Source organism: Thermobia domestica, chromosome 9, assembly GCF_964235325.1.
Source record: "Thermobia domestica chromosome 9, izTheDome1.hap1.1, whole genome shotgun sequence".
NCBI classification, from domain to species: Eukaryota; Metazoa; Arthropoda; class Insecta; order Zygentoma; family Lepismatidae; genus Thermobia; species Thermobia domestica.
In genome coordinates this window covers 202785952-202802677 of record NC_137462.1, presented here as the reverse complement: position 1 = coordinate 202802677, position 16726 = coordinate 202785952, and the positions used below count along the sequence as shown (strand labels likewise).

Genomic DNA, 16726 nt, shown 5'->3' with positions numbered 1-16726 from the left:
TCGTGTTCTCAATCTCGCAACATAGTCGAAAAAATATTTCTGATGTTTGTCTAGATTGTCTGACTTTACCCTCTAAAAATATCTTTTGGCAAGGTGAATATATAATGTATAAGATTCCATTCATATCTGGTTCCTGATATTTCTATTCAGCATTAGTTGACATCTCATGTTCACTGCATAGGGAGATCGATTGTCTGTTCACAAATTTGTCATCTCGTATGACCAACCTGTTGAATGGATGGATTCCAGTGGCTCTGAAGCCAGTGACACCGTTTATCACTGTAGTGTCTTTTACTCATACTTCATTGAATAAGTAGCCAAACTATGTTTTTGTTGTTATTCTATCCGGATGCGCAAACTTTCACTAATTGCAAGTTTGAAGAATAAGATTAGAAGTCGAAAAAAAAGTCTTATCAACAGACTATAATGTATGAGCAATTGACTATGGCTATTATGCCATGTTAATTGTACTACTCAATCATTTCCAGGGAAGTTGTGCGTGCTGTAGCAGTGTTTATCAGAAATAGGCAGAGTTCCTTTGATTTTAAATTACAAGGAACCTCATCCACTCAGGGAATGCAGCTTGATAGATATATTCAGAATCAGTCACGAATACTTGAGAGCTTAGTGCAGCTGTCTAAAAATTAACTTTCAATCGTTTTCCTTTTAAAATTACAAAGGGTAAGAGAAACGTTCGAGTTGCGTTGCCAACATATAATTTTTATCATATGTTCACCCCTTTCTTAACATGTAGCATGTACGTCACGTTATCTTCTAGTGGCCAACACGCTCTTGTAGATTCGTTATTAATAAGCAAACCGGGTTCATCTACGTTTAAGATTCATTCACCTTTATCCTGGATTTTTAAAAAGGAATCTTCCAAACTATCATAAAATTCTTGCACAAATACTCTCGAGATAAACCAGATACTATATAACCCCAGTGAAATAACAACAGATGTCCGAATAGAAAGTTGTAGATGGCGACGCAGAAAACAATCATATATCCTGCTCTACAAGTCTCTCTGTCGAACGGATGCTCCACTCCCAGTCATTTTGCATAACAAAACGCTAAATGACAAATATCTTGTGTTGTCTGAGGAAAACATTTCTTGGCAAAAATTTGCAGTTTATATTTTAAGGCATTTCCATATTCATCATTAAATACAGATTGATCATCAGAGTCCATCTTCTGTCACCTTTACTCGTGATTATTTGTCTGTGTAATGTCTCATAACGAACATTAATCATTGTACTGATGCTCTTAACTTACTAACTGTTTCTATAGATTGTATGTACAGCTTCAACTGTTGCTAGCATATTTTCTGCTTACCACTTCATCATTGCAGTTAGTTTCATTTCTAATTCTACGACCGTGGCATCTGGAATAAGGGTAAAAATATTTTTGTTAAATACATAACGCGTTACTATTGTTAGGGTGATTCAACTTCCAGCCAGATTTGGTCCACAGTGTCTGTTGAGAATTTGAATTTTGGCTTCCAGCACTAACCAACGTATCCCTACTTCTTTAGTGACGTAAAAGATGTCCAGACAGTTTGACATAATACGAAAATGATGACAAACTGTGTTGTACAGAAGTTTGAGGACTATCGTAAACTGAATTACGAGATTGATCACCATTCATTAAAATAAATAAATACAAGAAAAGTCGCCCCTACTTTCTCTAAATTTTAAATAATTTCCTTTAAATATGCATTTGAGTCTCCAAAACACACAGAAACCACTTGAGGAAACAGTGAATTTATAAAAGCAGTTTATCAGTTACATATACATTATAGACTGCCACCAATATGAAGAAATGGAACTATATTCACTTCACCCCACATTACGCGACTCATTTCACCCCATGTTGTGTATATTTTGCTTTTTGGTAAGAAAATGATTCAATTGTCAAGAGACTGCAAACTATATGTTTGATATATACACTGATATCCTGTCTTGCTACATTATAAAATCTCAAAAGCAGAACTGTACCAATCGATCAACTTCATCTCGGATGATTCTAACTTTATTCTAGGGTTCTTCACGATACGAGACAAAACAGAATTTTTGTGACAAGATTCAAGAGAAGATAGAGCTATTAAAATAGAAACAGCGTTCAAAGTGAAAAAAAAAGCGGAGGCGGTATGTTTTATCATGATTTAGAATCTAAATGTTGAAATACAGAGAGGGTAAGTTGACTTAAAGATTGCATTTCTATCTACATAATGACTGAAAACCATTGGAGAGCTTCTCTTTAGTTACGGAGAAGGGGGGGCATGGAGAGACTTTGATTCCTAACCAACAATTTTCTAAAAGAAAAAAAAAATATTCTCTTATATTATATTACAGAGAATTATACACAAAAATGCTCAAAAACTTTTCATCTTAACAATTTCCTGTAGGAAAGCTCCCGGTCTCCCACTCAACTGAGGGGTATTCCAAATAACCGGAAGAAACGTTCCCATAGCAGGCAATCCCTATACCCGCTCATGCTCAAAACACGAGATTTAAATGATTGAAGACAAGAAGACACATACATAAGAAAGAAACAATTCAATATGGCACATCAAAATATAAAATAGATTAACTTCTTTGAAGACACCTCATTTATAAAGAAAAGGTAGGGAATCATCATAGGTATTCTGCCTTTATTGGCAGGTCACTTGCCGCAGCTGAGAAGCTTCCATGCTCCACGATCCTCCGCTAACATTTTCGTCTTCGCGTATGATCTTTCTGTTTTAATATCATCCATTAATTGTAGTCTCTTTCGCCCCCTCCCTCTCTTTCCCGCCACCATACCCTCTAGGACGTCCCTCATGATACAATCTCTTCTTAGGCAATGTCCCAACCAGTTTCTCTTCCTCTTCCTAATAATATCTAAAAGTGTTCTTTTCTCACCCACCATTTCTAACACTCTCTCATTCGTTTTCCGCTCGACCCAACTAACTCTTTCCATTCTTCTCCACACCCACATTTCGAAGGCTTCCAGTCGATTTTCGTCACCCTTACGCAATGTCCACGTTTCCGCCCCATACAGCACAACACTCCACACGAAGCATTTTATGAGTCTTTTTCTCAACTCTTTGTTCAAGGTCTCACAAAACAGACTTTTCTTTCTTTTAAAGGCTTCTTTCGCCATTCCTATCCTTGCTTTTATTTCACGTTCGCATTTCATGTCATTACTAAGAACACTACCCAGGTATCGAAAACTATTCACTTGTTCTATTTTCTCCCCTCCTACTTTTATATTTGACACAGACCCCTTCGTTCCAATCACCATGGCTTTTGTCTTTCTAACATTTATTTTCATCCCATATTCTTCAAAGCCCCTTCTCATTTTTTCTAACATTTTATTGATTTTCTTTTCAGATTCTGCAACAAGGGCCATATCGTCTGCAAATCTTATGCATCTAATCATTCTACCTCCTACCGAAATGCCATCATCATCATGTAGGCTCTTTTTTACTATCTCTTCTAGATAGACATTAAATAGTGTTGGCGAGAGGCAGCATCCTTGTCGAACTCCCCTTCCAATTGTACTCTCTTCCGTCAGTTCTTCCCCTATCCTAACACTTACTTGTTGGTTCATGTATAAGTTTCTTATGAGTCTTCTATCTTTCCATTCCAGCCCTATCTTTGTTAGAACTCCCAACAACAATTCCCAATTCACGCGGTCAAAAGCCTTTTCTAGATCAATAAATACAACATACACCTCTTTCCCTTTTTCTATAAATCTTTCACCGATCACCCTTAATAATCCAATAGCATCTCTTGTGCCCTTGCCTCTTCTGAACCCGAACTGCTCTTCCTCAACATCTTTATTTGTTCTTCCATATAACCTTCTGTTCAGTATTCGGAGCAGAATTTTAGCTGCATGAGATATGAGACTAATAGTTCTATAATCCTCACATCTCTTTGGGTTCGATTTCTTAGCCATCGGTATCATGATCGATTTCAGAAAGTCTCTTGGCCATTCTCCTGTTTCATATATTTCATTGCATAGTCGCCACAATTCTTTCTTTCCCTTGTCTCCTATATTTTTTATGAATTCAATTGGTATGTTATCTATTCCTGTTGCCTTTCCATTCCTAATCTCAGATATAGCCTTTTCAAACTCATCCCGAAGAATACTAAATCCTTTATCATCCTCGCCTACTTCATTTTCCACTTCAACATTTAGGCTACACGGTCTATCCCTACTCTCATATAAGTCTTCAACGTATTCTTTCCACCTTCCTATGACCTCATTTCTCTCGCTGACTACCTTCCCATTCTTATTTTCTACTGCCATCATGATACTCCCTTGTTTCCTCCGAAATTCCATAGATTTCACCTCCTTGTACATTTCCTCATATTTCCCAACTCTTTCTAATTCTTCTATGTCCTCGCATTTTCTTTTGTAAAACTCTTCCCTCGCTTTGTCTGTTTCTCTTCGTAATTCATTATTTAACTTCCTGTACATCTTTCTGCCCTCTTCTGTATCAACCTGTTTCCACATCTTCCTCTCCCTCATTTTCTGCAACATCTGCTCTGTAACCCATGGTTTCTTAGCAGTTTTGTGTTCGCGGTAACCTACTGCTTCTTCTGCAGCCTGCTGTAAGCAACGTTTAATATGTTCCCACCGTGCGTTACTAGCAGCGCCTATCCTTTCCTCGTTTGAACATTTTTCTTCGAATTTTTCAGCGAAAAGATTTCTAATTTCCTCGTTTTTCAACTTTTCTGTATTCAACACTTTGTTACCTACTTTTCTTCTGCCTACATTTTTCAGTTGAATATCTACTTCGGCCAGCACAAGATTATGATCAGAGAAAATATCAGCCCCGGGAAGGGTCTTCGCGTTCTTTAAGCTATTCCGATACCTGTCCTGAATCATAACGTAGTCTATCTGATATCTTCCGCCGTCTATTGGCGATTTCCATGTATATCTTCTTCTCTTGTGCTGATTGAACCAAGTGTTCCCAATTACTAGTGAATTCTGTCTACAGAAATTCACCAGTCCCTCTCCCCTTTCATTTCTTTCGCCTAAACCATATTTGCCTACGATACTACCTTCCTGTTTTTCTCCCACAACTGCATTGAAATCTCCCATTAGCATTATGCACGCACCCTTCTTCTCCCTATCTATAATTTCTTCTATTTTCTCATAATTTTCCTCTACTTCTTCATTTGCATGCGAAGTCGTCGGTGCATATGTCTGTATCACCACTAGATCCTTCGTTTTCCCTTTAAGTCTTAACATCATAACTCTATCATCAATAAATTCTACTTTCACTACCTTCTCCTTTAAGCGCTTTCCAAGAATTATTCCTACGCCATTATGACCGCCCTTTTCATTACCTGAGTAAAACATTCTATATCCTTCGCTGTTCAATACCCCATTACCTTCCCATCTAACTTCACAAACTCCTACCAAATCTAAATTATTTTGTTTCATTTCTTCTTTAAGATTTTCTAATTTTCCTCCCTGTAACATAGTACGTACGTTCCATGTCCCTATCCTAAATCTTTTGCTCTTCCTTGTCTTTCTTTCTCTGTTTGTCTTCCCCCCATTATTACTTTCTCGTCCAATAGTCCTTCCCAAGCCATCCCCCTCCCGGAGATCCGAATGGGGGGATATTTTACCTCCGGAACTACATTTTGACCTGCGAAAGACCATTGTTCATATGTTCTCTTTTCACTGCTAGCAAACTAGGGAAAATAGAGTGGTGGTTTCCCGTTGCCTTCCACCCCGCAGTATCCCAGCCGTTAAAGTCACTCTGACCACGCCTGGGACTAATGTCCAAGTTGCCGTACCAATCATTATGATTTCCGCCAACTTGGCTACTGGAGAACTGCTGCCTTCTCCCAGAACACTCTTCGTCTGGCTACTCCATTTAGACCAATTCGGTAGGGGTGGCCCTTCTGGTAGTGAACTACCACCGACACAGCTCTAAATTTCACTGTAGCACGCAATCCTCCCCACCCGACACATAAGTGTCTTCGTAAAGGTGGCGTTTATCGGGGAGGAAAGGTAGGGAAAAGATAACAAAAATGTCAGAGTTGTCAACTTAGAAATAATATATAAATAAAAAGTATAATATTTTTATGTGCAAAGCTATTTGTCAATTACTGTGTATAAAACGGATTTATTAAAGGTATTTAGCATCTACTCTCCCGCGACGGTAGTCTATGTCTTGATCACTGAAAAACCAGAGGCAGTATGCCTTCATCACTGAGAAACCAGAGGCCGCCACCTGGTTTCATACCACCACATACCGTTTCACTTCGACCACTGAATAGAAAAACATATATATTTTTCGAGATAGGGCATTTACACGACGCATTTTTGAGACGAGACATCCTGACCTTTTTCTTTCTCGTGCGCACCCCTTTTATTTTCTGTTGAGAATATTAGATTTTATTTACATTTGGAAGTTACACACTATATTAATTTCTGTTGTACTTACCTGAAAGTTAGTCCTGTCTTTCAATATGAGGCACAAAGTTTCACTGTTCTGACTATAAGTACGTCAAATAACGAAATTACCAGTTTTCGGTTTTGCATTATGAATCTTGAGAAACAACGTAATTATATGTTGTTAAGAGAACGGGTACTCGTTTTCTTTTGTTGTTTTCGGCTTTTAGTCATTAGTAATAATAACAATAAAGAGAAAAAAAGAATTCATTTACATGCTATATGCCACAGTGACCTTGAAAATTTTTAAGTTATTGTAATATTTATGTAATTTTCTAACAAATAGTCTCCAGTTTCTATTCTTAGAAATACGATAATAACACTTCAGCATGCAATAGTTCATTATCTTTCTGGAAGTTTAACACAGGTCAATGCATCTCTCATCCTTGTCTGCTGCTCGTTATATATTTTAAGTAGCCGTAACAAAGAATAAAAAATAAATATGCCTAGTTAATGATCATCATTATCATAGATACGAGGAGTGATCAGAAAATAAGATTACAAAGCCTGTAGTGAAACATGTATATATAATTTCATAAGTTTAGAATCAATACAGTCAACAGATAGTACATACATTAATGTCCGTGAACCTGGCCCCACCCACATCGGCACTAATTTTATTGCCGATGTGCATAGGTTTCATCTCAATCGGTTGATTATTCTTGGTTTTTTGTCGTTTGTGTAACAGTACTAATTTTTTTTAACATTATAGGTCGTCAGCACTAATTAGGCACTAACTTTTGTCATGTGTATTAAAATTAGTGCCGATGTGGGTGGGGCCAGGTTCACGTGAAGACAGCCCCACCCACTTTTAATAATGGAACACTAATTTTGTAAGCTATGTCAAAAATTAGTGCTAAATTAGTGGTGTCGATACTGCATAGAAATAAGATTAGTGGTATATATCTTATCATAAAAATCAGGGATCTTTTGTTTTCTTTAATGATGCCGCCATTGAATATTTTCGAACATATTTTGGCCTTCTGATAATAGCACTAATTTTCTTTTTATGCAGTATCGACAGCACTAATTTAACACTAACTTTGGGTATAGGTTTCATCTCATTCGGTTGAGTGGGTGGGGCTAGCGTGAACCTAGCCCCACCCAGAACCTTTTTTGTTTTTTAAAGTCTGTGTAACGGCACAATTTTTTTTTAGCATTACAGGTCGTCAGCACTAATTGGGCACTAATTTTTGGCATATGTTTTAAAATTAGTGCCGATGTGGGTGGGGCCAGGTTCACGGACATCATACATTAGGTTATTTTTCGACACAGTCTCAATATCGGGTGAGGCACTTGTCGCATCGTGGGATGAATTTGAAGATTCCCTCCTGGTAAAAATTCTTTCCTTGCGTGTTCAGCCACGTTGTCACGAAGTATTTCACCTCGTCTGAAACGAAGCGACGCCTTCCTAGGTGCTCCTTCAAGTGCGAGAACAGGTGAAAGTTGCTTAGAGCGAGGTCGGAGCTGTAGGGAGGGTGCTGGATCGGCCACTGCGCTCCTCGTAGGTGACGTGTTTTCTTTACCAGGCGCAAATTTTCGACATTATTCTGCAACACGCTGACGAGAGAGTGTCTCCGTAAACTTCCACCAGCTGCCGGTAAATTTCGGTCGCGGTTACTCCACAGAAATCGAATAACTGAGCGGGCTTCTTCGCGAGACCAGTTTTCCAAACGAGTCGCCATTTGTGTTGACTTTCAACTAGCGCTGTAGGTGGCGCATAGCTGAAACTCTGCACAGTCTCCAATTCCATGTATTAAAATTACCATACACTCCTCATTGCTCTATAACAGTCGAAATTCCAGAAATATCGGCCTTGTAACCTTAGTTTCTTATCCTCCCTCGTATAATGTCATTATTGGCAAATTATGTGACGTAAACTGAGATATGTCCATGCACATCAGTCTTCATCTAACCTATTCATCTTCACGTAGGAATTCTGTTTTATAGGAATATATAGGAATTCTGCTATATATATATATATATATATATATATATATATATATATATATATATATATATATTAGCAAAGATCAAAATGTGAAATATATACTTACTATAACAGTCTTACGTCTTTTATTGGGTTTTCAGCATTTAAAAAAATGTTATTTCCGTAAAGTGAAGAATTTTAGATAGCATTTTAGATGCATAATAATTGAAGAAAATAATCATTATTTTATTAATCTGGCCTGATTCTGATGCTTGTATTTAGTCCATTTTGTCTGAATTATCCTTGGGGTTTGTCCTCTTGAATTTTGTCCCATATTCGTAATAATCGGTTTGGTAATTCTAACAGAGGCTGTAAGAAGAATAACTATTTCTTCAAGTTTTATCATTAACTTTAGATGTTATTCTTCTTGTTGTTCTCGGAAAAATTACGAGGATACAGTTATTTATCAGCAGTGTTATTCACATCTAACTTTGGTAAAGATGAATGTGATATTTTACAAAATATCTGCGGGCAAGAGGAAAATTGTTTGACTCAGTTGCAAGAAAGCCATTTGACATTGTAACTGAAACGAACATAAAATAAACTTAATTCTGTATAATATCAAATTATTTCTCATCAAGATTTTATTCACTTTTTCAGTAGTTCATCTCTAACATACTAAGGGTCGCAGTACGTAAGAGGCACCGCAGTTCACATCCTCAAGACATGTTTGGCCGTATATTAGGTAAACAATGCAAGAGGATGCATAAGGCGACTCTTAACAAATAATGATAGTGTTCTACATTACAAACCCTTTTCCGGCATCACCTTATCAGCTGATTTGTCTTATATACATAATTCTATACTATATGCAATAGTATCATATATACTTCAGATGATAGGGGATAAGGACCGTCTTAGGCATCCTTTAGAATTGTGTGCTTAATATATGTCCAAACATGTCTTGAGGATGTGAACTGTGGCACCTTTTACGTACTGCAAGCAGTGGCGGTTTCGCGGGTAGGCCGGGGTAAGCACGGGATACCCAAAAATTTTGAAAAATATATACGCACTAAAAAATAAGAGTAAATATACTTTCCCGATGGCAGAACTATCTTTGTCATTCTGCGATGAGCTTTTGTAAGTCAAAAATTTTCTGCAGGGATACCAAAATAAAAAATCAAAATTATACTATCATGTTTTATTACAGCGTTACATGAAGCATGGTAAACAGCTTTCAGCAGTATCTCTAATTGGAGTTACAAACTGTGAAGTCACATTGTTTGAAAGAGTTTTGCTAAAAGAAGTTCTGCTGTGAAGAAAAAAAAATCTGCACAGGCGCGGTAAATTTTTTGCGATCACATCGCAGATCGCAGCATGTTCTGCTATGGAGCCACTCTTTATATTAATGGTAAATGATTATTTAATAAACAGCATCAACCACTACTATAAAAGTAATTTTCTACTGTCATTAATCAATCAAATGTGTATATGTATCCATACGGGAGGGAGCGGGCCTACCCAAAATTAAAATCCTAAAGCAGCCCCTGACTGCGAGCCTTAGCATGTTGGAGGTGAACTACTGGAAAACTGAATAAAATTATGTTGCTAAATGACTTGATACTAGATCGAAGTAAAGGCTGGTCTACACGCTCCGTCTTAGCAACGATTTACCTGCGCAGTTTTAAGACATTGTAAACAAAACGTTGTAATTCGTGTGTGTCTACACAGCACAGTCTTTTGCTCCGTCTTTGCCACTCAGTTTTGCGAAAGCCAACATGGAGGAAATGTTGCTGTGTTCAACGTTTGTGCTTTCTCTTGTCAAGAGAAATACAGACTATATAATTAGACGTCGTAAATACACGCGACGTTCAAGGTGGTCCAGACATTAGCACACAGAGTACTCCTCAATGACGTAATACCAAAATTGTTTCGAAACAAAACAAAATTCATTACGAAAACACTGTAATGTAATAGTTACCGTATTTTGTGAATAGCCCCTTACTACAACCAAAGGAGGGCCTCTGAGGCCCAAAACGCTTTATTTAATTATAAATAATAAAAAAAAACACTAAAAAAGAAGGCACTTGGTATGACCAACGGGGTGAAGCCTGAAACTATAATTTTGTTTTTAGATTTATTATCGAATTAGAAATGTTAGAAAAATCTAAAAATATAATTTGTAGGCCTCCGAGACCTTCTCCTGGTATTGCTAGAGTTAATAAAGTAGTGCGTGTTGATCATCATATTTAAAATTGACAATATCAGTTCGCAAAATAAATAAAAATTGAAGCAACTTCAGGGAAAGTTTGCAATCACCGCAAGTCAAAGACAACAAGTATTTTGACTTGTGTCAATTTCAAATTGTTTCTGGAACCGATTCATTTTTTTTTTATTTCAAATTTACGCACGTTTTTTCACGTCTGTGCACTGAAATTCCCCACAGGGAAAATGACCTGAAATCATTAGTGATAGCGAGAGATTTTCTTACCTCTTCAGAGTCTTGAGATCATCGTCCTTGGTCAGTGGCGTATTTAGGATTTTGTTTCGGGAGGGCTATGCACAACACGTGAATAAGCACTTATATTTTTCCTTTGGGTGCCAACAAATTATGATGAAATTTTGCAAATAACAAATTTATTTTGGGGGGCTTGAGCGCGATAGCCAGCTCCTAAATACGCCACTGTCTATGGTGTTTCGAGATTTCCTGGGAGTCTCTTGGTCGCTCAAAAATGCAAGCAAATCATAATACCAAACACTGGCTTGTATATCTGAGCTTCTCCAGCACCGGGTCGAATAGAATTGTTTACTTTAGACAATTCCTTCCTGTAAACATTTCGAAGAGAATTAATTTTCTTCACAATAGTTTCTCTGTTTGCAGTGAGATCGATTTCTTTGTACTTATTAACTAGGACATCATAAGCCTGACTTTTCTTGTCCCGGTCGCTATACTCTTTTGACTTAACACGCCATAGGCATGGAAAACTTTTATATAATTCTATAAACTCCGTGAGAAATTGTCTGGAACACTGCCGAAGATCAGCCATCGCTTTCCAATTGTTACGAAAACGGAGAAAATGCCTAAACTGATGGAGACGGAGTGACAGTCTACACGCTACGACTTGCTCAGTCTTTTAGCTCTGTGTTCAGTCTTCGTTCAGTTCAGAAAACTGCACAAATTTCCTGTCTACGCTATGTTTTGCTTGCAACGTCTTAAAACTGCGCAGGTAAATCGTTGCCAAGACGGAGCGTGTAGACTATTATGCTGCCAATATGTCTTGAGCCGTGGCAAAAATGCGAACTAAAGCTCACACCCTCGACACACCCACGCGTTGAGCCAATAAGGGTTGAGCTGTTGCTGAGCGAGAGAACCTTGCAGTCGTCTACGCTATTGCCAGATTTAAAAACAAGAAAGTATAGTATAGAATTCGCATGTTCTGTACTGACCGCAAGATTCGCGTTCCGAAGTGCGGCAACATTGCTCTACGGATGACGAAAGAGAGTGGAATTCCTTCAGCCGATAGCAGCGCTTGGAAAGGAAGACTAAGTATCAAGACAATGTGGCATCTCTATAGTCTTAAGTTTGTTTTATCTTCGTTTCAGCTACAATGTCAAACAGCTTTCTTGCAACTGAGTCAATCAATTTTCTATTTCTCTGCAGGTAGCTCTTTTTGTTTAATCAAATTCATTTTTACTGAAATAGATGTGAATAACACTGTTAATAACAGAACTGTATCTAGTCATTTTTCCGATAAGAACAAGTACAATAACATCTAAAATTTATGATAAAACTTAAAGAAATAGTGTTATTCTTCTTACAGAATCTGTTACAATTACTAAAGACAAATTCTCTTCAAGAAATTCCTCCTTGGACATAATTCCTCGTCTCGAAAGATTATGCAGAACGGGAATTCCAGTAAAAGATCATTTAAAATATTTTCTTCAAAATTCTGGAAGGCATTTAGGAAGAACGGGAAGACACCATTAAAAATCTTGCTATTTGGTTTTGAAAGATTTTGAATTCTTGCTTTTAAGTGCCAGTAGAATGAAACAACTTACTTTCGACAAGATCAATTTTCAAGCAAAGCACGCAACACAATATTGAATGGAAATCAACCTTTACACGGCTGTGATCATCACAACAACCTTTAATCAATCAATTGCCAACGATTTCATCTCGACGTCACATCAAGCATGAGAAAGTCGACGCTAATTCGCTCTGGCTGAGGAAGGAAATCCAATGCAATCGTTCATTGCATCAACGAATTTTATAATTTGTAAAAAATAAATAAATAAATAAATAAATAAAAATAAATAAATAAATAAAAAATTGCAAGATTACACCCCCCAGATTTTTTGAACACACCCCTAAGTACAAAATTCTGGATAAATCCCTGCTATGGAGATTGAAACCGGAAGAGTGAAATTGTTTTACCATTTCCTATTTCAGTAGAGAGGTACAGTTGAAGATGGTACTTTTCTTCAGATGCTCAATCGATTTTCGAAAAATGTCGGTATCTACTACCAATTTAGTTTTATGGCGATCAATGTTAAAACCGAAAACGGTTGATTTCTTCCACTTCTGGTTTGAATGCAAGGTTAACGGAAGAAAGATAATCTATTCTTGAGACGCTGTATGAATTCCCGAAAATTACTCGATATCTCTGACAGCTCACCTCTGGTGTGTGGGGTGGCCGGTTCGATCCCAGCTCGCGCCAAGTGGGCTTTGTGGTGGACAAACACCATGTGTATGGATTTTCTCGGGGATTTTCTGTTTGCTCCAACTTTCTTCATTCCGCCATTTCATTCATTCTGATCATTACCGTGTCCTTTAGCCTAGCCGACATAATTCTGGAACGTAAAACTCAAAGATTTCATTTCATTTCTAAATAATAACCTAATGCATTCTACAGTGCTCTATTCCCCAATAATAGCGTAAAGATAGATTATATGCTTGCAGATTGATATGCCATAACATTGATTATTCATGCAAAGAAATGTACCATCTGCCAGGTAGTTGCTACAAGAAAGAGTAATATATATTTCGTTCAAATAGTGTTCTCTATGAAACGAGAGAAGAAATAAGGTTTTCTCGTCTCGTCTACTAAATTTAATAGGTCTTGTCTTGTCTCGATCCTCAAAGGCTTCTTTCGCTCTTGTCTCGAAATTTTATTCTTCTGTTTTGTTAATTTATGTAAAAAAAATGCCCTAATTGTTTTTCTTGTTATCACAACCGTTCTGCGTCACGATTGGTTCACGAATAGTGTGATGTAACAACATTTAAACCATACTTATTATTGCAGTAAATTGTGTAATGACTTGTATATTTTAAACGTAGATAAATGCTCTTAGTTGTTTGCGTACCATCATTTTATCAATTTGTAGTTTTTCACCACTAAAATAGTGTTTGAGATCCAAGACTTGGATGAAATAGTGTTGCCCACAGGACTCGAGGAATTTCTCGTCTTGAAAACGAGACGATAATTGTTGTGTTTCTTGCCTCGTCTCGAATTTAAAAAGGTAAAAAGATACATTATCCAGTTTTTGTTTTCTTGCGCCACAGTGAAATATTTTCCAGTATAAACTGCCAATGCATTTGTAGAGATGTTAGTTTCAAATGCAAATTAACAAGTATCTATGACATTTTCATTCAAGAGGTCAACCCTTTGAAACTTCGTTCGACAATGCGACTACATTTATTAAGATCTTACGTGTTCCTATTTCTGTGATAATTAAGGTTTGAACTTCCTATATACTATTACTGCTTATAATACCGATTCAAATATTATCAAAACCGGTGGCAAATTTAGGATCTTGTTTCCGGGGAGGGGGCTTTAGAATCAGTAAGATGCATTTGTGTTGTGCGCAGGCCCTTGCTGGCCCACCGGGACACCGGGACGTGTCCCGGTGTGCCCTCCGAAACATCACAGTATAAATAAAGGTACAAGTTTTTAGTAATAAATTCTTACAGTTTTATTAGTAAAGAACCCGTGAAAGGTGCAGTGCGCCCTTTACATTAGGCGCCCTTGCGAGTCCACATCAAAGATAAACGATTTTATTTAATAGTTATTTGTCACCTCAACATTTAAAAGATCTTATTTCCAAATCGGCAGGTGATACGGCATCATATCTGCTGGAACAAATCACAAACTTAATAAATCTCATACTGAGTGGAAATGTCAATCTTGAAATATGTAAATACTTTTTTTGGTGCAAATTTATGTGCACTTCGAAAGAAGGATGGAGGACTTACACCCATAGCTGTTGGATGTACATTTAGACGTTTAGCATCTTAGACAGCAGTTTCTTCTGTGTATGCCAAATGCGTCTCTTATTTGCAACCTCACCAACTCGGATTTGCGACGAGAAAAGGAAATGAAGCTATTATACATGCCACCTGCAGTTACATACAAGCACATAAGAATTCTAATAACATAATTCTCAAGATCGATTTCAAAAATGCCTTCCATTCCGTAGAAAGAGAGATTATGCTACAGCAAGCGAAACAAGTATTGCCTCAATTATATTCATTCTTTTGGCAAAGTTATGATCAACCATCAATCTTATTTTTTGGTAAACAAACGATTCCATCACAAGTTGGCTGTCAACAAGGTGATCCAGCTGGTCCAATGCTCTTAGTTTGGCCATCCACCCAATAGTTCGCGCTTTATCGTCTGAACTAATTTTCTTCTACTTAGATTACGGTAGCTTAGGTGGTTCTCCACAGTCAGTTTACAAAGACATGAAGACTCTAATAGAAGAATCTAAAAAACTTGGTCTGGAAGTTAATCCGTCTAAATGCGAACTTTTTTTCATGTCTGGGAATCCAAGCAAAGAAGTTGAATCCCAGTTTCAAGAATTGTTACCTGGGATACGAACGGTACTTAAAAATGAATTATTTCTCTTAGGATCACCCCTCCTTGGGGATGGATATGAGGAAACTTTTGATGAGCATTTAAATAGATTAAAAATAGTAACTCAGCGTCTGAAGACTTTACCAGCACACATCGCTTTTTTTTTTACTTAAGAATTGCCTGGGAATACCGAAACTGATCTATTTTTTACGCACCACTCCCACATGGTCCATGCCTTCCAAGGTACTTCAGCTTGATAATTGTTTGAAATATGCATTACAGTCAATCATCAATTATTCTTTGAATGAAAATCAATGGACTCAAGCAAGCTTACCAATTCGCTTAGGAGGTTTAAGCGTAAGAAAAGTCTCAGACCTAAGCCTTCCAGCTTTCCTGTCCTCATGTTTTGGAGTGAAGCCACTTGTCTCCAACATATTATACATTCCAGTTGACAAAGTGGAAATTCATCACCTGGCGGAGGGATTGGAGATATGGAATGGTATCTACAATAATGAGACTCCCGCTGTATTGGATTTACAACAGTATTGGCATAAAATTATATTAACAACAATAATTGATAAAGAATTGGTTCCTGAAAATGCATTTGATATTGCCCGTTTTAAACCTTACAAAGGAAAGAATTTGGTGCATGGCTACAGGCTACACCGTCAAGAAATATTGGAACTCTCTTAGACAACAACACGTTTCAAATTTGTGTCGCTCTACGTCTCGGCTTAAATATCTGCCACAGTTTCAAATTTGCATGTCAAGAACAGGTTGATGAAAAAGGCTTACATGCACTAAGCTGTTCTAGGAGTGGAGGTCGAATTTCTCGTCGTGGAGAGCTGAATAATATAATAAGACGAGCCCTTGCCAGCATTGATGTTCCAAATATTTTAGAACCACCTGGAATGTCCAGAGATGATGGGAAACGACCAGATGGAGTGACATTAATCCCTTGGAAAATGGGGCAACGACTGGTATGGGACGTCACCTGTGTAGACACATTTGCACCTTCCCATTTAGCTTCATCATGTAAAGAGGCCGGAAATGCTGCTGAGACTGCCTGTAAGCGGAAACACACGAAATATTCCAAATTAAAAGAAGATCATATGTTTATTGCCTTTGCTACGGAAACCATGGAAGCTTTTAGCAAGGAAGCTAGGGAATTCCTAAAGGAAATCAGATTGAAATTAAATCTGAAGACAGGAGATCCAAAAAGTGCACAATTTTTATTTCAACGCATTAGTCTAGCAGTTCAGCGAGGTAATGCAGTTAGCATTTTAAGTTCCTTTCCTTCTTCTAAAATAGAAGAAATTTTTTATTTGAAATGAACCAGAAATTATGAACATTTTGGACTGAAAATTTTGTAAACTATTTAAGTTTTGTTAACTGCATGATATTTCTCATGCTACTTCCAAAGATGAGGAAGATGTACTTATTCGCTCTTCTCAATTATGAATAGGGCCGCGATGGCTCAGTGGTA

General features: G+C 37.4%; 1 protein-coding gene across 2 annotated transcripts in view; it reads right to left on the bottom strand.

Annotated features, from left to right (window-relative positions):
* Nucleotides 1-16726, bottom strand: part of LOC145660539 (uncharacterized) — a 151051-nt gene that overhangs the window by 97967 nt on the left and 36358 nt on the right. The window contains exon 2 of one of the 2 annotated variants that reach the window (XM_081725732.1): nt 15575-15743. The exons of the other annotated variant lie outside the window; for it this stretch is intronic. The gene's annotated coding sequence lies outside the window, so the exon portion shown is untranslated. The remainder of the gene's footprint in view (nt 1-15574; nt 15744-16726) is intronic. 2 annotated transcript variants of the gene reach the window in all.